Here is a 24928-nt window from a genome sequence, read left to right on the forward strand (position 1 = left end):
CGGGACGCGGGGAGCGGGTGGGGGCGAGCGGCCACGCGGTGGTTGGGGGACTCCCGAGGTTCCTCCGCGGGGGTCCCCGGGTCCGGGCGGCCCAGGGGGCGCGGGGTCTGAGGAGAGGTGCGGCTCAGTGCGCCCCAAGCCGACACCCGTCTCTGCGCCGCCCCTGCTCGGGCGACCCGGCCACCGGAGACTTTCGGGGCGGCGGTCGGCGGAGGGAGCGGGGTCCGCGGGGAGCCCACGGGTCCCTCGGGCGGGAGCGCTCGGGACGCGCTGCGGGCTCTGCGCGCTGGCTCCACGGGGCCTGGACCGGTTTCCAGGAACTCGCCGACGGCCGGGCGACGGAGAGCGGGCAGAGGCCCGAGGGAGCCGGGCAGGGCCGCCCGGCAGCCCGGAGTGTGCAGGGCCACGACTTGGGGACCGTCTGCTCCCACGTGCGAGGCCCCGGCTCCGTGGGGACCCGTGCGCGCAGCCCGGCCGGGCCGGCCGAGGCCGACTCCCCTTCCCCTTCCCGCCTGTCTGCGGCTCACCTTAGCATGTGGATGGTTCGCAAGGCAGTTCCTTACCTGGGGTACGTGGGCGGGGGTTGCGGAAGTACACGAATCAGTGCATTTTTTACGTATTTTAGGGTATTTCTGTTATTAAAAAAAACACTGAGAAAAGGCAAGTGCTTTGGATGTGAGACTTGATCCACAGCCTGAATCGATGCTCTAGTCTGAGCGTGTGTTTGCTATACTTGTTTTTTCCTTATATGTTTTTATATGTAGAGGCGTATGGGTGTAGTAGCATGTTGTTAGAATACGGTTCCCATTACTATCTATTTGTGGGGGGTGCATTATATGTGGAATTGGAGTCAGTCATGATGCTGAATTCACTTGGTGGGTGAAGGAACGCTTGGTCTGCCAAGTTGAGTTACGTGAGATAAGCGTTTAGGGCCGAATACCTTCATTTCAACTGAACGATATCCACCCATGTTTTACTCCAGGCAGGTTTGGGGGAAATAATTGACTACGCAAGTCATATCTCTGATCTCCATTCTCATTAACTATGATTCGAGTAGTTACGCTTTTCACATTTACTTAATTTAATATCCAGAGGAAATGCCTTTTTAATACATACGAGCTGATAGTATGAGATTCTAAATGAAAAGTAATAAAGGCTCACACACCAGTGAGTATTTAGTGGAGACATCTGTGGACTTCAGAAAATTCAGTAATTTCTTTCCAAAAAGTGCCTTTGGTTCCAGGGTTAAAGTGGCTTCGTGGCAGAATTGGACTGCAGGTACTGACCCCAGTAAAACCTTCCTGGGAAGTGTCAGAACACAGCACCAGGTTAGGAGGTACTGGGGCACCTGTTTGGGGGCTCCCTGGGCAACCAGCAGGCGCCAACACATGCTGGGGCCATGGGCATGTTAGTCCAATCAGCACCCATCCTCCATCATCCGTTGAACACACACTGTGAACTCCTAGTAAGTTCCAAGGACTGACACCCCAATACAGACTTAGACATTGCCCCCCTCTCTCTAGGACACAGCTCTAGTCAGGCCCACCCCTCAGGCCTTCAAACCTTTGCTGGTCCCCGTTGCCTGATGTGAGATTATTACTTTTCATCTGCTGGAAGGGAAAAACAGAAAGTCTAATCCCCTTCCTTCAAGAAGAACACATTTCAGTTGTACTTCTCCTTCAAAGTCTGTGGGTTCGTAGTTTGTCGTTTGTCTTGAAGGCTGTTTCTGCAGTGAGATGGCGTTAAGGGGAGATGTGATGTCAGTGAGGGTTCTGGGGTGAGACAGGGACAGGGACATAGCAGGGGTTAGCAGTCAGCATTGGAAAGTACCCGGCAGACCACATGAGACTTAGGCTACAGTGTTTTTTCATAAAATACTAAGCTCAGTAAGACCAGTTTATTTCATTAGAAGTTTGAAATAAGTGTGCTTCCATCTTGGTGTTTGAGAGTTCGTCTTGGAGGCCACTTGGAAGGAAAGGCCTCAGCCCCCCAGAAAAATGTCTCAGCGGGGCCCACTTTTGTGTTGTCTGCTTCTTTGCTGATGACGAACAATTTCTGTTGGGCAGATTATTATGATTTGTTCTTGTGCAGCGATTTCTTGGGAAACATTTATTCTTTTGCTTTTAGGGTGGCTACTTAATACTTGAGTTTGGCCATCTTTAGATGTGGGATTGACCGCTGGGCTCATTGTAGCTTTCCTTCTCTGGCCTGTGGAGGGGAATCGACCATCTGTGCAGATCACAGAGGCCACCCCACCCCACCGCTACTGCCCCTGAGACAATAGTGTCTGGAGTTACAGTCACATGGGATTAGAAGTAAACTGTCCCTGTGGGGTCAGGCAGCCATACCTACCCCGTGTTGGTCTGCTGCCACACCTGGTCACCTGTATCCATTAAGCACTAGTCAACAACTAGCCCTGTTCTCCAGTTAGTCACGGCCTGACTAACAGTTGATGGCTTCCTGGAGACCAACCGAGCACCCCACCTGGACCGAGGGCCTCCACAGTGGGGGCTTGCTGACGCTTGCCGGCTCCGATATGATGCCTTCTGGAAATGTCTTAAGTGTCTTTCTTTTTTCTTTTTCTTTTTTTTTTAAAACATACAAAATGATACACACTTTCTGATACTAATTGTGTAGAAATATATGTGGAGAGAGAAGATAGTAAGGAAATGTACCACACTGTTAACTGCGATTAACTCAGCATTAGAAGACAGAGTGACCTTATTTTCACTGTTTTCCACTTAATTTTCCATAGTTGTGATGTGTTGTGGGTTGTTTTCAGTGCTCCGTGAATATGTTTTGTGATACTATCACTAAACCATATGAACAACTACAATTTTGGTTTTGAAAACTTATATACTGTTATATAAGCGTTTATCAAAATCCAGTATAACCTTTATAAAAGAAGAGCTGTAGTTTTATTATTTACACAAAATGTTTGCATTGCTTTTCTTCATATTCTAAGAGATACTAATATCTTTCATGGTAAAAGGAGCTGGTTTCTGATATCTCAGTGTTCCAGAATGGGCAGCTTAAACCTCAGTATGCATTCGTTCAATTGTATTCCCAAATTATTCTTTCATTTGTTATTCTTTAAATGCGTTCCCTTCAGCTTTTTCCGTAGCTGTTAACATACTCCATCACCAGCACTTAACGCTTTCCTTCCTTGCTTTTTAAAACAGAAAAAGAGTGGCCCCTAGAAGCTACTGGGCAGGGTATCTTCAGGTTGGCAGGGTCAGCTTGGAGTTTCCTACACATTTAGAGGAAAATAAATTTTGATGTTATGGTATTTTATTTACTGGTAAACTAGGTATAATACATTTAAAGCTCAAATTTTGATTGTTTGATGTGAGGCATTTTTATAATTGTTGGAGGTGGCATTGAGGGGGCCTGACTGCAGGTTGGACCCCTCCTCAGGCTGGACCTCTCCGCTATTCTTGGAACACAGACTCCGCCCACCGTCCCACACTGGGCGCTGTCAAGGCCCCAACCCTAAGAGACACGGGCGTTACTGAGACCACTTGTAGAGGATAGACGCTGAACCCTATGCAAAGTTAAGATTGTGGCTGGAGGGGCGGAGATCTACCCCTCTTGCTGTGAGCAAGTCATGTGATTCATTGTTCCCGTACGTAATGTGCCATTTTCCTGTCTACTTTCTCTTGAGCTTTGATTTTTTTCGTATATGAGTGTTATATGCCCAGGCCTGATTTTCTTCATATTTTATCCTGCTAGGGGGGTTCATAGGTCATCTTGGGTCTTTAAATACGCCATATTTGAGAATTTTGCAACCATTATCTCTTGAAAAAAAAATTTTTTTCTGTTCTATTCTTAATCTGTTGAGATGACAGTTATTCATATATTACACACCTTATATTGTCCCACAGGTCTCTGAGACTGTTCATCTTTCCAAACGTTTTTCTCTCTCTTCCTCAGATACGGTCATTTCTATTGCTCTATTTTCATAGGCAATGGATGCCTCTTACCTCTGCCCTCTCCGGTCCATTGCTGTCACATTCCGTGGTTTATTTCACATGCTATATTTTAGAGTTTCTATGTTGTCCTTGTTTCATAGTTTCCATTTTCCTTGCTTAGATTTGCTAGCTTTTCATTCACTACGAGTACCTTTTCTTTAATTAATGGGCCTCAGTATTATCAGCCACTGTAAAAAAAAAAATCTTTGTCCTCTAATTCTAGAATCTGGGTGATCTCGAGACTGATCTGTGCTGAGTGTGCTTCTTTCTTGAGAATGGGTCATATTTTCATATTTCCTTGTAAGTTGAGTAATTTTGGATTTTATCCTATGAATGTTGCGTGGAGACTCTGGATTCTGTTGTGTTTCTCTGAAGTTCGTTTGTTTTAATTTTTAGAGAGCAGTTAAGCAGTATGGCAACTTGCACATAAGTTGTGTTCTTACATCCTTATTAGGCGACCTGGAATCTTCCAGGACTTGCTTGGCTCACTGGGCAGCCAGAGCTTTGGACAGCATTCTGTCCGGAATTCGAGGCTCGCCTACTGATCTTCTTAATTGTAGAATGACTCTCACTGCCCAGCTGTGCCAGCTGGCACAATCTCTATCCTCTCCAGAACCTGCTCACTTTGGGTGGTTCTCTAATGCCTTCGGATGGTCTGTTTTGTGTTTTGCACAGAGACATAGTTATATCTGTGATAGCTGGCTTGACATGAGCTTCACTCAGCCATTATTGGAAGTGGAACTCCACCTATCTTCTTCATTAGTCAATTGGATGCCCAGGCTGTAGAATCAATAGTTTGGAGGCTTCACCTACCGTGACCCTAGAATCAGAGGCATCAAGCTTCAATGATAACAGCTCATTAGACTTACTTCTAACTTTATTTTCCTACCTCTTTAGTTCAAAACTGAATGTGTCTCTGCACTTGGAGACTCCATGAAGGAAAGAATGGTCCACCTGCTGTCACTTGTCCCAATATTGTTTTAATCTTCTGTCTTCCCCACCAGGACTTGGTGAGCCTCTCATTGATTCTCAGTGTCTTTCACCTTCTGGTCCATCAGTTTTTCCTCTCCTTCCCTCTTTCATTCCCCCAATATGTTATGTTCTCTAAAAATGAGAGGTTGATCAGTTATAACTCATTAAACTTAAAAGCTCTCATTGGTTCCATTTTTTTTGGCCTCTCATAAAAAGCAGAAGCCATTTTAATGTTCTCCCCTCTCCAAGAATACCCCCTGACTCTTTCCCGCTCTTCACTGCCCACTCCTGTTTGGACCAGCAGGGCTTCCCCTCCTGAGGCATTTCATCCACTTTACAAACGTTTGCTCAGTCTCCACGTCCTTGGAATTAAGCAGCCTCCCCCTCCTTTTCATGGGTGAGAGGATTTCCCTCTTTGATTGCAGCGCACGGCTTGCTCACCCACTCCTTTCCTGTGGGAGCTCTCCCTGAGGATTCGAGCAGCCACTGACTCAGACCTGCCTGGTTCTTGTCCTTGCTCTGCCTGCCTCACATGTCTGCTTCCCAGCCCCAGCCCTGTGCTGGGAGCCGGTGCAGCTGAGAAGGAGATTTCCATCAAAGGGCCTGGCTGGCTGCAGGCATCACTCCCCCGTTTGGTTTTGGGGTTGAACTTCAGACCTTTCCCCCTGCTCTGGTTCCTGTACCTAACTGTCCCTGAGCTTACAGCTCTTCCTAAATGCCCAGCATCCTGACCCCACCCGTGGGCCCCTTTCATCTTCTGAGTAGTGCCTGGTTTCCCCCATCAGATAGCACCCCCATCCCTAATGTGTGGTATTTCAAAACAGGCTCTAGCATCAGAGGTGACGTTTAAACCTCATTTTGTAAAAACTGAGATCCAACAACTGGGTAACGAGAGAGCCAGGACTCTCACATTCCCGATCTCTAATTCTTGGCACATCCTGTTATACATGGCGGTTTCCTGGTCTGTCTTCTCCATTGGAGGTCAAGTCAAGGGCCACATCTGCCAGACACGTGTACACCGTGCCGGTCAGCGGGTCAGCCTGCAGCACACGTCACGAACGTGTAATGTTAGCAAGAGCACACCTGGTTCATGGCTTGTCCTGCCCACGGTAGCTCTTCATATGAAGCAGGAAGCTTACTTGTTTGGTTGGTAATTTCTGAAAGAAATAGGAAAGGGAACTCATATAGATTTTTTTTAAAAACATAAATTTATTTTACCATCCAGAATCTAAATCATCCTGAAGAATTTTAGAAAGTTTAATGTAAGCATAAAACGTAAATTACTTTAACGGCTTCCAGAATATTAGTGAAAATCTATTGATGTTATTTTGGTTTTACATTTTATGGATTAAAAAAATTTTAATTGTCCTTGCTTTCTCAGTAAAATGCATAAAATGAATATAAGCTCATGCATAAGTTAAATTTCCAGGAATAGAGGGCAGTAAAGGAGTATGAATTGTTTTTCTGGTTTAACTTGTGGAATTATTATTATTATTTTTTTAAGTCAAAAGCCATACCTCAAACACGGCATTTTAATGATCTCACATCTTGTAACTTTTGAAGGAAATAGACTGCTTGGAACTTCAGAGCCCCCAAATCTGGGCTCAGTGTTGATTATGGGCCTAGAAATCTGTGCCGAGTTGGCAGAGCGGAGGGAAGTTGTCAGACGCCTCACTCATCCTCTCACCACCTTTTTAGGGCCTTCGGAGGTTTGCTCTGTCTCCATGCCACACAGATATCATGTGTATAGTCTTCTATCACCTGCGTCTTCCATTTTTAATGAAAATTTCAAACGCAATGTTAAGAGCTCACAAGACCTGGAGACATTACATTATAATTAAAAAATCGTATCTGGCAACATGTGGACACAACAGAGCAAGTCCATATGTTTCGTAGGTTCCCACAGACCAAGGCGTGCTGGCCTTTGTTAAAACTGCCTGAGCTGCGCAGGTTCAGGCGTGGAAGCCCTGACGTGGAGGGTGAGTCGCTGAGGCAGCATGGCAGGAAGGAGGAAGCATCATAGACGGGGCCTCAGAATTAGTGGGCTGTGCCTCCTGTTTCGGCTGCTGTGTCTCGGGGAAGTGGCTGCAGCATTCTGCACCTTTTTCTTCGTTCCCTGGAAACCGAGGAAATCAGCTGAGCTTCTGGGCCCCATCAGGCGCTTCCTCGCTGATGATATTCCAACCCTAGAAAGAGCCGTAGGCAAAGTGGCCGCCAGTTTCCAGGCATTCCTGGGCAGAGAGGTCGGAGGCAATTCTACAGTAAATAGCCTTCCTGTAATCCCTAAGCCATTGGGAATCCTTCACACTTTAGTATAAAAACAAACACTGCTCCGTGTCTCTGACATGAACCTGTGGCCTGAGGACGGAAGGGCTCTGTATGACATGAAGAGAGGATCCAAAACGTCAGGTGCCTTTCCCCACGTTTTCACAAATGCTGTCTTATTTTGTCTTCACCACAGCTGCTCAGGTAGACAGGTAAGCTTGCATTTCTCCTTTTATTTGTTCACTGAGGAAATGGAGTCACGAGATGATGCACAAACCACTCGTGGGCACAGAGCTAGTAAAATCGACACAGTGGTTTCAACCTGAAAATGTGTCAACAGTGAAGGGTACTGAATCTTTTATTCAGCACGCGTTCACCCATCAATCTATTAATTTCCTCAATCCTGAGTGTTATTTATGTATTTCCTAAGCACTGGACTCTTTGCTTCCTATTCTTAAAAAAAAAAAAAAGCAGCAGCAGCGGCTACTTTTATTGGTGAGTTGGAGGGTTCACAGGTGACAAAGGAAACAGGAGGATGAGGTTCCCAGGGTGTGAAAAAAGCAGTAAGGCCGAGGGATAGGGGTGCAATCCGAGGACAGTGGTCAGGACGAGTTTAGCTGGGGAGGCTTCCCAGGAGGTGGGGCTCATTGCTTACAGTCCCAGGAAAACGCTGCCGACTAACGCTTCAGTGTAACAGACCTGTCTGCTCCCCCAAATGGTAACTGTAACCTTTGCCAACCGAGGGACCCATAGATTTTAGGGGACAGTTATTCTGGGACATTTTCTGTATTTGCTTCTGGCCGTTGTTATTTGTGACTGCTGAGAATAGATGCGAATTCCTGGCAGCCTACGGACCCTGCAGCGCGACTTCCTCTGCACAAAAGTTTGAGACATCATGAAGAGAGACAGGGTATGAAACAATAAAAATAAATTAGCCATGTTTATCGCCCTCTCCTACAGTGTATCGGTGTTTGGGGCCGTGCAGCATTTTTTCATTCATTCCGCAGCTGCCGCTTGGACGCCTGTGTAACGTGCGTGCTCGTCCTGGCCTCCTGGGCCGCTTCTGCACCCACAGCCTCTCCTCCTACCTGAGACACGGGACTCCCAGATACAGCTGATCAGACCAGGGCTGAACACCTGCTCCCAGGTGAATCAATCCACAGGTTGAGCTGAGCCCATCAGACCCTCTCTTTTGGGAATTTGAACTAAGAGACACAGAGACGGTCACCTGAGAACAGAGGGCACACAGGCTCTGACTTCCACGTGTGGTCGTGTCCAGCTAAGGATGGCTGCTGAGAGGAAAGCAAAGCCCGGGGCAGCAGAGACAGTGAATTATGGGGCCCCTGAAACAGGGGGAACGTGGCCTCGCCCTCTGACTTGCTACTTACACTTTATTTATCTCTTTCCCTTTATTTCCTTTCAGGATTCTGAGAGGTACCGACCATTATGTAAAACTGATAGAAAAGAAAACGCTTCCATTACCAGCAGGATTGCCTATTTTCTCTCCCATTCCCCATTACCACCAAATACAACTGTTTGTGTTGAACGGACATTTTGATTAGCTTCTTTGCGTTCTTACTTTGTATCCCAAGAGGCACAGTGAGGGGGGGAAAAATGTCGCTGGCTTGCTTTTCTAAGCAGCCGTGGAGGTGGCGGCTACTTTCCAGGTGATTATTGGACAGAGCTTGCTAGAGCTGATTTATCAGAAAAATAAAGGGTGTGTATGAGGCTTTGTGGCAGGAGATTAAAGGGAACAGACCAAAAAAAAAAAATGATGTTGCCAGCAGCCAGGAGATGTACTTTGGGGAATAGAATAGAAAGGTTTATTGCATCTCGCTTTTCAGAGAAGTGTCAATAAAATCCTTCTGGGTTTGCTAATGTGTCATGCGGCCAGACCTGGGTTTGAAGGGACTTTGGAATTGGATAGTTTGATGTAACACTGAATACAGGTTTAAGGTGGAGATGTGACAAGAGTCCAGACTGGAGGGCCCAGAAAATGTGGATTAGATCCATAATACATTAGTTGGTTGCTTCATTTGAGCTGCTTGTAATGGGTTTCTACCTTCTTTGCGCTTCAGCGAGCTCTGACAAAAATGACGTGTAATGTGTGAAGCCCCTGGAGGCTTCCGTGGGCGTGAGACGTGACCTCCCTCCCTCGCCCATGAATTTGCCAGGGTCACACTGAATTCCTTAGACTCACGGGACGGTCGCCAACAAGCTTACTTTTTCTGCAAACTCGGCCTTCACAACCAAGCTTTCACTGCTGCTGTTTGTACCCAGATTTGTGAAGAAATTGTAGCCTTTTCTGATCGTTTTGACTTAGAAATGGTGTGATTTCAGAAGTTAAAATGCCCAGTCCAGTCTAACGTAACATTGGAGGGTCACCCCAAATCCGTTGAAAGCCAGGCTTCTCCTTGCTGCATCCAGGGTGAGTGGGCTCTGGGCCTGGGAGCCTGCAGTGGGGAGGGGACGGGGGCTGTTCTCGCTTCCTCTTCCTCCGCCACGTTCTCCGGCTCCTCCCCTCACTCTCTAGTTCTTCCTCACGTCTCTGAGATTGGGTTCAGGCAGAGAAGAAATGGGGGACAGTTGGAGTGTATGTAACATGGTGGGTGCAGCTGTAATGTGGTGATGGGTCTCCCTGGGATTAGCGGACATTGGGTCCTGTCCACGACGTCCGCTAAGACGCTCGGTCCAAAGCAAAAGGCCATTGATATCTGGTCCCTTTGGCAACATCTGTGAGCATGTTTGGTCCTTTTGGCGTGGGCCACATGTCTCCATAGATGTTTCAGACAGAAGCAGATCTGACCAAATATCAAGGACCTTTTGGTGTGACCACATGTCTCCATGGACGTTTCGGACAGGAGCAAATGTCCTGTGGTCACCCTGTGCTAGTTACTTGGCTCTGCTGGGTGAGGGTCCTTCCTCATTGGCCCCGGGCTTCCTCCTCTCCTAGGGTCCATTTCTGGCTCAGCAGCAATGCCCGGCTGTGCCACCCTCACCATCACTGATGCAGCATCACGGTACAGCCCCCCTCTCTCATGTCCGGCTGCCTGAGAGGCTCCCTGGTTTCAGCTGGATGATTTTAACCTTTTCCAGGTGGGGTCTAGGTGCCACTGCTGTGCCCCCAAGGCACTTGTGCCCAAAAGTGCCCACCTGAGGCTCTCTGAAGCCTTCTGGGACCCCTCACCCCACCTTGTGCTGAGAGGCAAACTACCACTTCCCTTTTCCTCACCTGGCTGCACAGCCCTCCCTTCTGCCCCCCTAAGATGGAGACGCCAGAGAATTCTGCCAACTGTCTGCATCGGAGGCTCCGCTCAGGTGGATGCTGGCTGATGTATGGCGTGCAATGTCAAAGCCCTTTGTCATCTGCTTTATGAATAGTTAACAGACTCCTTTAGGCTGGACCGATACTTGGCAACCATGTTTACGGTTCTTAACTTTTGATGCCTCGGTTGAAACCAAAGTAGGAAGGGACTGTTAAACTTGGTTATCTTTCTACTTGTGCTTATGGTTATCTTGTGTCTCTACGAATATCGGGCAATTGCTGATATGTGCCAAGTGCCACCTGAGCTCAGCATGTGTGTTGGTTCCTGTGGTTTGAAAAGGACCACGGGAGGTTGGGGTCTCAGCTGGGCAGTGGAGGACATGGCATTTTGGCTGAGACCGTGTTTAACCTAAGGACACAGGTGGCCTCACCAAAGTGGCAAATCTCGTTTTCTCTACACTTCAGGAACTGCGGTTGCTTCCGTGCCCATGTGCACACAAGGAGAGAGGGAGCCCTCGGGGGACTTCTCCGCCCTCCAGACTACACTCCCTGTGGTAGCGCTTCTCAAACCATCATGGACACACTAGTCACCCAGCAGCTCTTGTTAAAACGCAGATTCTGATTGAGCCATTGGGGGTGGAGCCCAAGAGCCTGCGTTCCTTAAAGGCCCCTGATGATGCTAATGACGCTGGTCTCCAGGGCACACCTCAAGTACCAGGGCTCTGTTGCTTTTGCTGAGTAAGACACAGCATAATACCTAATACATTTTATGCCAGAATTGGGACAGATCCCTGGCAGCCTTCCATTTGGGGGAAATGGTCTTAGCCGTCATTTGCTCATAACGGTCTCTCGTTTCTTTGACCTGGGATGGGAAATGTTGGTGCCACTCCTTTGGAAAGGAAGGTTGAAATAGGAAGAAAGAGAGAGGGGTTCTCCTTGTCAGCTAGACTGCCGACTGGCTCTGCGGCCATCACCAAGCAGCCAACATCTCCAGGGTTTAGCCACGTTTATGAAGCCGTCTGTTGTGGTAGGTGGTCCCCAGGGGCCTAGCAAATACTGCTCTCATAGTTATAAATATATTTTATGCTTATCTACTCAGCTGTATTATTTTTTAAAAACCTTGGGATCTCATTCTGTATGTTTATCTCTGGTTTTATTCCGGGAGCAGAAGCTATAACATAACCTCGCCTGCAGTACGCACTCAACAAATATTCGTGAATGATGGTGATACAGGAGAGCCTGGGCAGTGGGGATGTGAGGGTGGGTCCAGACGGTGGGAATGCATGACGTTTGTTTAAGCCCCTTCAGTAGATCGCCACTGGTGAATGATGTTGACTTAACGTGAAAATAGTAAACTCCATAATATTCATGTGTGCTGACTTTGACTGGGGCTGATGGAGGCAACCCTTCCACAATCCAATAGGATCAGTAGAGTGAGAGGGTTGTCCACCTTATTATCATTATAAATATAACAATACAGGTATATGAGGAAACAGTCCAAGGAAACCTGTATTTCCTCGCTCACACCTTGCAGTCATTCTGCAGCCCTGGGACCTCCTCTCCTGAAGCGACAGGTCACTAGGACATTCCCCACACCACCTCGCCTTCCCCCAGAGCTCCGCTGGCCTCACCTCCTAAAGTATCCGTTCTGACTCTGTCCCCATCAGAATCCACTTCGTTTGCACAGCCACTGCCCTCGCTGTGAGCTGTCACTTTGTAAAGTCCACGAGGCTGTGGAGCCAAAAGGCGAGGAGGGTCAAGAGAAAGATGGATGGAAAAGGCAAAATGACCTAGTCATTGTCTATAAACGAGGTGTTATCACAAACAAGGACGGGTCGCTGTGACATTTTCTAGCTAGAAGAGAGGAGGGGGAGTGGTGAAAAGCTTGCAAGGTCCAGAAACTCCTATTGCTACATCCTAGTGATGCAGGGAGGCGGACGGCTTCCTTTATTAAGTAGAGCAGAAAAACGCCCATGTTCCTTCAACCTGTTCACTCATAGCTCTTATTTTAAGGGGTAGATTGAGTAAATTGTTTCACTAAATGCAACTTTGAAGATAGAACATTCGCGGGTAAAACCTATTTCTTACCCAACTTTCAAAAAAGAGAGACAACTTCTAAATATATGTATTAGATTTTATGGGAAAATTTGAAATCTTATTCTGGTCACATATCATCAGTAAGACCAGCGTTTAAATTTACATCACTCCATATTGAGGTTCCCTTGGCACCACTGCCTCTTAGATGGCTCCATATATCTCCATTTCTTGTAAACCGGGGACCCAGAACAGGCATGTAGCTGGGTATGTGAGGGCAGCCCCTCAATGGTGAAGAATGTGGGGGTGACAGAAAATGGAGGCCAACATGACTCTTTTAACATCATCTAAATGTATTTCAGAATCGGAAGTGGAAGGCTTAAAAGTTAAAAAAACTCACTAATAAAATTAGGGTTGCAGGAGAAAAAATATTTCAATCTGGGTGTGGTGTTATGGGAAATAAACAAGGAAGTTAATACAGTACCAATAAAACTATATCTAGACAGCAGCGAACATATGGTTTGAAGTAAATATCTTACACGTACTGTGGAACGGGCTTTTTTTTTTTTAAAACTTTGTTTGGTAAAGTTCAGCAACCTGGCAAAGGAGACAGCGTTCCTTGGAAGTCATTAGGAGAGAAAAGGGAGAAGGTTTACCCATTGACTAAAAGATGGGGTGCTATGCAGATTGTGTTTCGTGGGGCCCGCCCTCACGGGTCCTACAAGGTTCTCTTGTAAAGAGCCTTTAGAGATATTAAGTAAAGTGCATGAGGTCAAATGTCCATGAAGAGTCAGATCTGGGCTTCAGACCTCGATTCTGAATCGAACTGCTTCATTCTCACTCCACACTGGGTTGTAAAATGGTGGAAAAGAAGCCAATGAATCAAAATGGTCATTTAGCGGTTTGGTCATTTGTTGAATTGGCCATGGAGTGAATAAAGTCCTTCTACATCAGAGGAACAGTATTGTACACTAGCAGTGTCCTACGAGAAACTATGGCTCTGATTTATTTGCTGAAAGATCGTTTCTTTTCACAAATCGATCTTGGGTCCATTAACCTCACAGCTCTCTCATTAGTTCCAATAATTAGTTTTTGCAGATTCTGTGTATTTGGTCATACTGTCCGCAAATAATGACAGCTATACCCCTTTTTCTCCATGCCTATTGTTCCTGTTTATTTATCTCTTCTTGTGTTCATGGTCAGGACTTCTGGTATTGTGAAATGGAGTTCTGGTGAGACTCGATCAATATTCTGGCATGACCGGGGTACACGATGGTGTCGTTCGCTGAGATGGGGACGGTGCCGGGGGAGCAGCTTGGAGGCGAGTGTGGTCACACCACTGACATGGCCACGTCTACACACGGGTCTCTCGCCCTGGAAAGACACGTTAGGAGATTTAGACGTGGGAGTCATCAGCTTGTGGGCATTAATTTACACTGTGAGATGACTTTCCAGTTTCTGCTCAGGGATGTTATGAGCTGGCAAGTGTCACACCCACCCTAACAACAAGGAAAATGGCGGTCAACATGCATGTTCATGGCTATTTTTTTTTTTAACCCATGGGAGAGACGAAGTCAACCAACTAACCTGACTCTAGGAGAGCTAGGAGACTGCAGGCAAGTTGGATGTGAACACTAGCTTACTCGATTCATGGTCAGATGTGGGTAGGAAGAATTCAGCTGGAATAGATTGGTAAATGGGTGGAGGCCAAGCGTGGGCTGGTGGGAGAGTATGAAGTGCCTGGGGCTGCTGATGGGGGCAGGGGGAGGGTCACATCTCATGAACGAGGCTCTTATCTCACGAATGATAATTATATGGGATCTGGGATTGGATCCTGGAACAGGAAAGCACCTTTGTGGAAAAGCTGGGCATCCAAACATGTTCTCTAGTTAAGAGTGTTGGAGCGACGTAAGTTTCTGAACTTGGCTACTTGCACTATCGTTGATAAGATGGAAGCCTCAGGCAAGGTGCAGGAAGGGTGTTCAGGAATTTTCTCCTAGACCTGCAGCTTTTTTTTTGGGGGGGGGGAGTCTTAAACTATTTCTAAATGGAGAATTTAAAAAACAGGCGCTTAAGGATTACAGATAAGAGTGTACGAAGAAAAGGGTGAGGCTGGTTGTAACGAAAGAAAAAGTGCAAACGGAAAGGCATTCATGGCAACTGAGAATGCAGGTGCAGAGAAGGAAAGCAGTGAATCGAAGGAAGTGAGCGTCTTGCAAATCCCAAAACTAGTGTTGCTCGAAGTGCGTTCTTGCAAGCGTGCTCCCGTGAAACAGCCCCTCCGAATGACGAAACGGTGCCACGATTATGTAAGTTTGTGGAATGGGTAATCTTCTTGAAGTTAACAGTGCATGGGAGCCCAATAAAGAGTTGGAGAATGTCCTGACTGCTGAACTCTTTAAAAACAAAACAAAACAAAACAAAACAAAAAACAAACGAGTTCTTAACTTTAGACAATGTGTTTTCAGTTCTAAAATGTCCATTTGGCTCTTTTTCCTACATTTCAATTGTTGAAATTCTGCATCTTTTGATCCAGTTGGTCCATTTTTAAATAAAAAAAGTGACCATTATTTTGACACCCAAGGAGCTCCCTAGGTTCTCCAAGCTTTTCTTAATACTTGACGTTAAACAAACTCCCAGGGACCAGCAATATCTGAAGACTGTATCGTTACTGTTTTAACTTTCATATGCTGTCTGCATAATGTGTTCCATTTCTCATTCAATCTCTTTGTAATAAACAAAAAAATTTCAGTGTTTCCCCAAATTGCTTAGCTGGGAGTACTTTTTAATTTTCCAAGAGCCCTTTGATATCAGCTTCATGAGATCAGTTGTACAAATACAACTCACAGCACATAATAGGTGTTTAGTTATTAAACAAGTATTTATTGCAGAGCTGTTGACACCCCTTAGACCCTGGGTTCTGAGGAATACACTTGGGCTGAGCTTGAATAGGCAAAATGATGGCAGGAGGGGAGTGACCTTGGGACAAATAGGAGTGAATAACCCTGTGAGGAAGGGGGGGGGGTAGGCAAATAAGGAATGGCTTCCTCCCTGGCTGCTGATAAGAAGGATAAAGACAGGATCTGGACTGGGAGTGAGTCCAGAGCTTACGGTGCGGTGGCCAGAATGCGATGTTTAGGTCGACTAGTTGTACCTACTGGTCCCATAGGTTTGCATTTGGATTTTGATGCAAAGGTGTGGGCTGTCCACAGAGGTCTTTTCCTCATGGGGTGGATCATAACCTGATGTCTTCCCGTAACCTTGGATTTGGAGAAAAGGAGATCTGTGTAATTCCAACTGCTTGGGGAGGAATAAAGAAGAAACGAATGAAAAGTGATTGCTGTGATAAATTTCCCTGACGTATTTATTACCGTTCTTTCTTGAAACATTTGGGAGGGAGACATTGATGAGGCTGGGACCATTTTTTAGACTTGGGCCTATTATTCTCTGAATTGTTTTAGAAGAGAGTGTTTTTAGTGCCGGTTAATGGATGATCTGTGCCAGTCAGAATAATGGAGCACTGTGATTACTCCTGGGTCCATCGCTCATCTGCCTGTGCAGACTCAAGTCTTCCACTGGCTCTGGGTTGACCATCAGTGCGTTTGATTCCTGAAGTTTCAGTCCAAGATGAGGGATAGCCCAGCACTTGCCGGATCCCTCGTTAACCCTGTATCAAAGTCCCCCAGGGCTTCCGGGGACGTGGCTCAGACAGAGAGGAGGCAGATGCAGGCAGTGAGAGACTCTCCCTGGAAGAGGTTTTGGGGAGAGCTGCCCTCATGTGCTGTTTAGCTGGGCCGACCCAGCAATGAGCCACGTGACAGCTCTAGGACCAGGCTGCTGACAAAACTGCCCCCTCTCCTCAAGTCCCCTCTTCTCAATTCAGTCCATTTTAGAAAAGTCTGGCCTTGGAGCCTCGTCTGCCCCCGTGAAAGCTCTCCTGCTCTTTCCTGGGATCTCAGGGAGACAGAGGTTGGTTTGCTCCCCCACACTCTTCTGTCCCCAAAAAAGACTCATGCTTTGTGTATCTGAGATGCCTGCAGATTGGAAATGATGGGGGGCGGGGAGCGGACACGTGAAGGGGTGCATATGTGGTTTTAGGTTAGCCTCCCCAGGATCTGCCTCAGGGCCCCCTGTGGCATTCCTCTACAAAGAAATACGTGACATTTGTTGAAAATGACTTTAACTCAGGCATCTTAAGGATATTTGAATGTTAGCCTAATTGATGAGATGTTATGAATGGGTTTTTCTTATATCAAGACATGCAATCAGGTCATAAAGCAGTAATTATTAACTATTTTAGAGTCACAAACTACTATAATAATCTGAAGAAAAGCTGTAGGCTCCCCTCCCCAGAGAAGTAGACACAGGTACCTATTCAAACACATCTTACATTTAATATTGACAATTCAGCCTAAAAGGGACAGTCGGGATCCTTGTGGTGGACGCTGTAGCTTCCCCCCCAATACCCATGTCCCCTGTCTCCTCCATGGGCACTGTGCTAGTTGGGAGGGCTTAGTCCCAACCCCCTTTTTGGGGGGTAGATCATGATTCATCTACATCAATTGGAATAAAATCTCCTCTGAATCGCCCCAAAGTGACCAGTTCCAGGAACTTGTGTCTAACCGATTAGCCCGTGACAGTCCCCAGGCCACCGTAGACATATCCCAGAGATCTCCGATGGCGGGACTTTTTCTGGGAATCTGCGACACAGCTGCTCTCTCTCCTTTGTATATGGTGGTGGGCACGTGGGGAGCCTAGAATTCATTTTGCTAAAGAAACTAGCCAGGCCCTGGGACGATTAAGCTGCCAACCAGAGGCAGGCAGAACGCAGAGCATCACAGAAATAAAGCAACAGCCTTGAACAAAACGTGATGCAGTGCAGCGGAGGCGTGCGATTTCAGTAGTGGGTGAGCTCCGAGTCCCCTTGGGTCGAGGCCCTGTAAGTTGGGTTTACTGTAACTTGCAGCACAAGGAGTTCAAATGATGTCATCATCCAGGGGCCTGTTAAGTACCAGGGTGCCGGAGGGCGTGGTTCCGAGAGGCTGGGAAAGAAAGATGGCTCAGGAAAGGGAAGGGCTGCTCCGTCTGTCCAGCACGCTGTCCTGCTTTCCTGAGGGCGGGCTGTTTCCAGGTGCCATTAGCAGTGTGAGTGGAGGCAGCGCCATCTCTGGCCACATGCGCTTCTCTACCCAGTCTAGGGCCTCACCTTGCTCCATCGTCCCCCATGGTCAGGTCAAGGTCCCGAGACACAGAAGACAGAAATAACAAGTGGAGGAGACAGCTGGCCTCCCCGTAGCCTGGCTCCTTCAACACCACATCCTCACTGCACAGACACCCCACTGGTGCGCTGCTCTGCAGAACGCGCTGAAATGTGGCATGTCGCCTTCAGGTGACACGTAGGTCCATCTTCCTAGCTGTACTTTACTGGCCAAACTTCACTGAAGAAGCTGGGAAACCCACGGCACCTTCCGTGGAGCCAGTGTGAAGTGTAGCATTTTACACACCATGTTTGCTGAGCACAAAGCGAGGCAGAGTTTAACATATTCAAGGGTCTCTGACTCCAAAGCTTAGTTTTCCACTACATTTTAAACTGTAATTTGGGGCAAGTCATAGCATCTCTATTGCATGAAAAGATATGGAAGTTGACACTGTATGTTTATCCCCTTTTACTCCCCAAGCCCTGTTAAAAAGTTAGAATACCAATGGGAACTTGACGTTCTGATGACAGGAAGGCATATCAGCTAGTTTTGAAAACTGCCGTTGTTTGCTGAAGCTGAGCGTGATTGTACCACCCAGTAATTCACTCCGCACTGCGAACATGTGTATCAAAACCATGTCCAGGAGTATTCATAGCAACACTGTCACGAGAGTCTCAAATTGGAAACAGCGGGGTGAATGCATTGCGGCATTGTTTACACACTGGAATACTATGAAATAATGTAAAAGAAGGCAGCGCAGCTACCGGCAGCAACATGGAAGAGTCTCACAATCACATTTTTTAGGGCAAAGAGCCTGTAGTGTATGTGTAGACACGTGGCGCCATGCCTGGAACACTGCAGCTATCTTATTAATGTTACTTTGTCATTCCCCTTGAAGTTTAAATCAATGTAAGACGATACAATGAGTGTTCCGTAAGTAAATTAAATGGTTTCTCCAGTTCCCTCTGTACAGCTGCTGTCGCATTTATAACCAGAGTGCATCCGCAAACATAATAAATGTATAATCAGCACTTTTCAAAGAATGTTACCCTCGTGTGCTCGAGCCTGTTCTGCAATTCTTAATTCATCAATCTGGAAGCCAAAATACGCGTTCTCTGTATTTAGCATAGATTTAATAGTAGAAGAGGGCGACTCGGAATTTGGAATTACGTACACGATGCTAAAAATGATAAAAGGATGTGTTATTTTTTAATTCCCAGAATTGATTCTCCCTTGTTCATTAACATTTAGCCAGCACTCCGCCTGTCGCCTTTTATGTCATTGGGAGGAATCAAATGGTTTAAAAGGGAGATATTTGAGGATCCTGAATGTTTTAGTTCTTCTTGTTTTTGAAGAGAATTAGCTTTGGATGACACAGTGTAATAAAAATGACTTAATTCCAGGTGAAGAGATGCCTTATGACTCGCATTTAAAAATTTTAACACCCGCAGAGTTAAATGGCTGTAAAAACTCATGAATGTCACCAGCAGTAACTGATGGAACATTGGGGTCCGAATGCTTATGAAGCCTGAGACGCTATAGTGGTCCATTATTAATAGGCCACGCAAAAATGTCCGTTGTTGTTTTTTTTGTTTTTTTTTCCAGAAATGCTGAATTTTATAGGGAACGGGGCAAGTGGCGAATGGTAGGACATAGATACAAATTTTATTCATATTTACTAGGCTTGAATACGATAATGCTAAGTCCAACCTTAAACTATCAGACCAAATCGAAGACTAAATCAGCAGCCTGAAAGATATTATTTTTTGGAGCATACAGCTAATCCTCAGGGTATCGGGGTAACAATGAAGTTAGAACTACCTGCTATTCGCAGGTAATCCAGAAACCAAATAATAAATCCGTAGCAGCCACAAGTAGGCTTTAAGGGGTTTGCTTGTCACCATTGTTGCTCCTGTTTTTTATTTGGTTTTTATTTTTTTAATTAGTGGGAAATGCATGGCTGGGAGTTGCAGAGAGCTTAGATCCTCAGGAGGGTAGGAGAGGAAAGCGCAGGTTAGCCGGGGTCATCAGGAAGTCGACTCCGTCGGTTTGGGTCTGTCTGTTTCTGACCTTGCGCTCAGCTCCCTTTCTCCATCCCTTCTGTAATAGCATGATTAGCACAGGTTCGGTCACTTGCTGGACTGGAAACCCCGTGAGGGCCGTGCTGTTCGTTCTGTTCATCGATCCATCCCAACTGCCTAGGACAGGACCTGGCACGTGGGATTCAATATATATATATATATATATATATATATATATATATATATATATATATATATATATATATATATATATACATATATATGTTGATGGAATTAATTATATACAAGTTTAGTATTTTGTAGGGACATTCTCATTCCCTATTTCCCATCTATTCCATTGATTAATCTTTTCAGTTATTTACCAGGTGTCTTCCTATTTTTTCATTTTTTTCCTCCAAGTTTACTATGATCCATTCCTTTTTTTTGAAAAAGTGTCATTTTTAATGTCATGGTGGTAGTGCCCTGCAAATCAGTCTACAACTCTAATGCATTTCTAATGTTTGAGTTCTCCCACTAAAGAAGGGGTGCTGTATGTATTCAATTTTAAAAGTGTTTTTTCTACCTTTGCTAAACTTGATTGTTTTATTCACGTAGGAGTAAACAGCAAATAGGTAGGATTAAGTATGTAAATAGTGTTATTTCTAGTGTAAACTTGTATCCATTTCTTATTCTTACTGAATGCTTTTGCTCAGACAACACTGACTTTCGTATGTCTGTTTTGTGACCGGCCACGGACTGAGCTGACGTAGACGGTGGCTAACAGGGGTTCAGTTGGTTCTCTCGAGTGTTCTTGTTAGATGTTTATTATTTGTACTTCTCTCTTGCAAAATGGATACTTCAGTCTTTTTATATTAACACTTCCTTCAGTAGTATTAATAGTATATGACTGGTTAACAGTGATAATCTATGTAAGTGAGCAATTACACATCAATGGAAATAGGAACACAGTGAAAATATGTAAATAATGTCAACTAAGTCACAAAATAACATTTCAAATAACAAAAACACTACGAAAATACCCACATACCTAGTAATTAAGGTATATATACACGTATATATGTACATATGTATATGTATATCTACATCTATATCTATCTAGATATATCTAGATCTAGATAGATAAATAGATAGATATAGATATAGCGATATCGATATAGATACAAATTAGAATGAGACTACTATTTTGGTCCATCAGCTTGGGCAGATCATTCTTTTTAATCCATACCGATGTCCTCTTCAGCAAAAGAAAAGAAGTCTTGCCACTGTTCGTGGAAGTAAAAATGTGTGCAAACCCTCTAGAAATGAATTTGGCACTACAGTAATACCTTGGTTTGTGAGCATAATTCATTCCAGAAACAAACTACTCGCATTGCAAGACATCGCTCATTTACCAAGTTAAAATGTATTAGAAATGTTTGCTTGTCTTGTGGAACACTCACAAACCACGTTACTCGCAATCCAAGGTTTTACTGTACTTTGGAATAGCCTCTGGGAGGGACAAAGCTTTCTCCTTCTAAAAACATGTCTTGGATATGTTTGGATAAATATACAAACATGTTTGGAAAGAGATGTTCATTATGACAGGAGAAAAGCAGCAACATACTATTCAAACCTACGCAGCCATTTCCCAGAGATCGTGTTCTTCACACACACAACATAGGTGAGAAAAGCATTCCATTTTTGTTTTAAAATTATACATTAGTGCAGAAAAATTTTCATTAGAAAACATTGTTTACTGGGGTTATATTTAGCAATCGAGTTTAAGGGTGATTTACACTTTTTGTTTGCCTATGTGCTTATTTTGTCTAATTTTCTGTAATGATGATCTGAATTGAAAGGTGTCCATTATGGAAACCTTCAGTATAAACGCTGGGTGCTAGAGCAGGGGAGGAAGAAAAATATTTTTCACATATTCGTGGATCAGTATTGATCTTCCCCAGGCTGGCTAGCTTCACGTGGCCAACTCATGTCCATCAGATTTGCTTTATGGCAAGACTTGGAGAATAGTATCTATTCTATAGATAATAAGTTTGAAAACCCCAAAGGCTGTCTTACTACATTACAGCTCATGGGGATGGTCTGTGTGAATTTTTTTTTTCTTGCTTACATTTTGGAACCCACCCAGCAGGTTTCCAGAAAAAGCCCCTAGGAGAATTCTTTTGACTCGCCTTTAGAATTCTTTTCAGTTCTTTGGAAGCATGGATCCACTGGTTTTTGTAGCATTTAGTGAACTGTCATCGGTAGCTGCCAATTCACCGACCTGTTCAAAATTAGGAACATCACAGTGGTCTGTAGACTTCTGGACTAAACTATAAGTGCAAAAGTTTCCGTGGAAAAGGAGCCTGATGAGAAGAATTCATTAGCTGGTGGTTCCGAAGCTTATCAGGTCCAGTGTTGCCGCTGGCCGTGGGTGTGCGTGTCTGGTCAGGGGGGTTCCTGCTCCATCACTTGAGTGCTGGAGCTACTCGCGTTGGGTTCCATTCAGCTTGAAAATGCTTTCCTGTGTATTACCTGAAAATCTTCAGTTGGCATGCTGGGTAAGACCCAGAAAGCACCAGTGTCATTAGTGGTGGCCAGAAGAAGAGGTAAGTGTTGAGAGTGGAGCAACATTTTAAGAAACGCTGCATCACTCATACTAGATGGTGCGGAAGATGACACTCAGAAATCACAAGCAACATGAAGGCATCATGTCATCGTTTAGTTGCAGTGCTTTTGTGAATGTCTTCACATAACGTTGTGTCTAACAACCCTTGGTGTCTTAGATTCATTCTATCTAATAAGGAAATACTTTGTAACGTCTGCTTTATTATCCTGAAATAAAATTCACAGATCATAAAGCGATCTACATACATAACTTTCAAAACCAATATAATCATCTATGTCCAATGTGATAGGCAGACGAAAGGATATGAACATATAATCTCTAAGAATGATTTGGGACAGCCGCACCCTGATACATAATGAGGTAGTCAGATGTTTATTCCCACCTATGATGAATCATGTTGGATTTAAGGGACATGAGACCATCAGAAGCTCCTCTTTAGAAGGAGGGCATGAAAACAAGATACAGGTACAGGTGGATGCGGAGTAAGAAGTAATGCTGTGATAAGTAGTAAAGGATGATTATTTGCATTAATAAGACAGTAAAAAATAACCTTACTTGAAGTGGCAATAACACACCTTGGAAAATTATAAACTGTTGAAGTGGAAGTAGCGAGGAAGTGTTTTTCGGAGAGGAGCTGGGCCTTATTTACAAGTGTAATGTCAACACAATTGCCTTTGTTAGGACGTGGGATGAACTAGTCAAATATCTTGTCAAATATCATTGACAAGATATTTACTGTTAGGAAATCCTACTAAAAGTCCACGTGTGTGTTCAGTTGTCAAGAACTTGGCAAGATCTTGGAGACAATAGACAATGTTCTTCAAAGGTCAACTGGAAAAAAAAAAGATAGAACAGGTGTCTGCAGAGAATTTGTGTGTATACCTCTGGAGATATTATCAGAGTAGGATGGGAAAAATGACAGCTAACCACAAAAGGGATACATAGTTTCAGTAGCTAATTTTCATAGGTAAATCTATCATTGTGCTATCTAGGTTTTAAATGTGTAATCTGCCAATCATATGAAATATTTTTTAAAAATACCTTTACGAATGAAATTCAGTGAGATGCCTATCTTCCATGTGACTTCATAAATGTAATTATATTTGTTTTTAAGTCTCCTAGAGACTCTTAATCCTCCTCTATTCCATCATCACAGCTGGGTCTAGGTGCTTTTGCAAAGCTTTTGCTGTTGCATTTTTCTACCAACTATGAAATTGGAAATTTTATAATACATCGAGGAGATGTATGGAGTGAATAAATTGTTCCATTACTGAAAACAATATCTTTAATCCATTTAAGCATCCCTCTCCACAATAATATTCTCTTAAGTATTTGGACTTTTATGTAATCTTCATGTAAAACATTTCCCAAGATGATTATGTACTCATCATAGTCTGTTCAGGCTGCTCTAACGAGAATTCCACAGACTGGGTGGCTTATAAACAACAGACATTTATTTCTCACAGTTCTGGATGCTGGGAAGTCCATGGTCAAGGTGCTGGTGGATTTGGTGTGTGGTGAGGGCCCCCTTCCTGGTTCCTAGATGGCCGTCTTCTCTCAGTGTCCCCACAGAGCACAAGGGAAGAGGGAACTCTCTGGGGTCTCTTATAAGGGCTCTAATCCCGTCGGGAGGGGGGGCGGGCTCCAGCTTTGGCCCCGCCTCCAAATGCCATCACATCGGGACTGGGTATCACTATATGAACTTTGGAGGGACGCAAGCATTCAGCCCATAGCAGTGCTGAAGTATTGGCAAGGATACTGTCTACAGTAGGTTTCGTTGACTGTGGTATTTGGAATTCATGAGGGATATGGGACAATTTTGTTTTGTAGGGTTGACCTGTGTATTGCAGAATAGTTAGCAGAATCCTCAGCAATCTATCAATAAATGCCAGTGGCTTCCCTACAGGACTTCAGAACCCTCTGGTCAGCACTGGCACTGACCCACCGACGGCTACCGCACCCTCCAACTCTGGGGAGCTTGGAGGAGAAGGAGAGTGGGGAACAGACCCCCTGAGACGCCACCCCCAGCCCACACCTGGTGCTGGTTGAACGACTGTTGCTGTAATGGATATTACTTGAGCGTATTTCAGTGGGTGGGGACGGTGATTCTGGTTGGACCCTTCGGTTATATAGAAATGAAGCTTAGATTGGAAAAGGACACAAAGCGGTCACCCAGGACCCCCCCGCACTGCACGTTAGGACCTGCAGTTGAGGCAGGGACGCATCAGTCCCTCACATGCCTGTCTCCCTGGGAAGTCTAGAGCAGAGGGGAAGCCTCCGTGCCACAACCTGCCCCCGCGCTCTGAAGGGCGTCCCCTGGGACCAGCACACGAAGGTGTCATCTCGTTGTTTTGCAGCTTCAGCGTTTTAATCTGGCCTGGAAGTTTCTGTTATTTGTTTTGGACAGCAGTGTGGCCGAGGGTCTGCCGATTCCAATGGCAAATCATTGGGGCTCACCCTAGGCTGGATAGCCAGTTTCTACTTAGGTACTATAATGAGAGAGTCATGAGGTCTCACACACACACACACACACACACACACACACACACAGACATACACACACACACACACACACA

At 45.2% G+C, this 24928-nt stretch overlaps 1 protein-coding gene across 1 annotated transcript in view; it reads left to right on the forward strand.

The window, feature by feature from the left end:
• The window catches only part of LOC109389672 (dipeptidyl aminopeptidase-like protein 6), a 624125-nt gene that overhangs the window by 471 nt on the left and 598726 nt on the right, over positions 1–24928 (forward strand). The window lies entirely within an intron of this gene.

This window comes from Hipposideros armiger, unplaced genomic scaffold (assembly GCF_001890085.2).
Source record: "Hipposideros armiger isolate ML-2016 unplaced genomic scaffold, ASM189008v1 scaffold_239, whole genome shotgun sequence".
NCBI classification, from domain to species: Eukaryota; Metazoa; Chordata; class Mammalia; order Chiroptera; family Hipposideridae; genus Hipposideros; species Hipposideros armiger.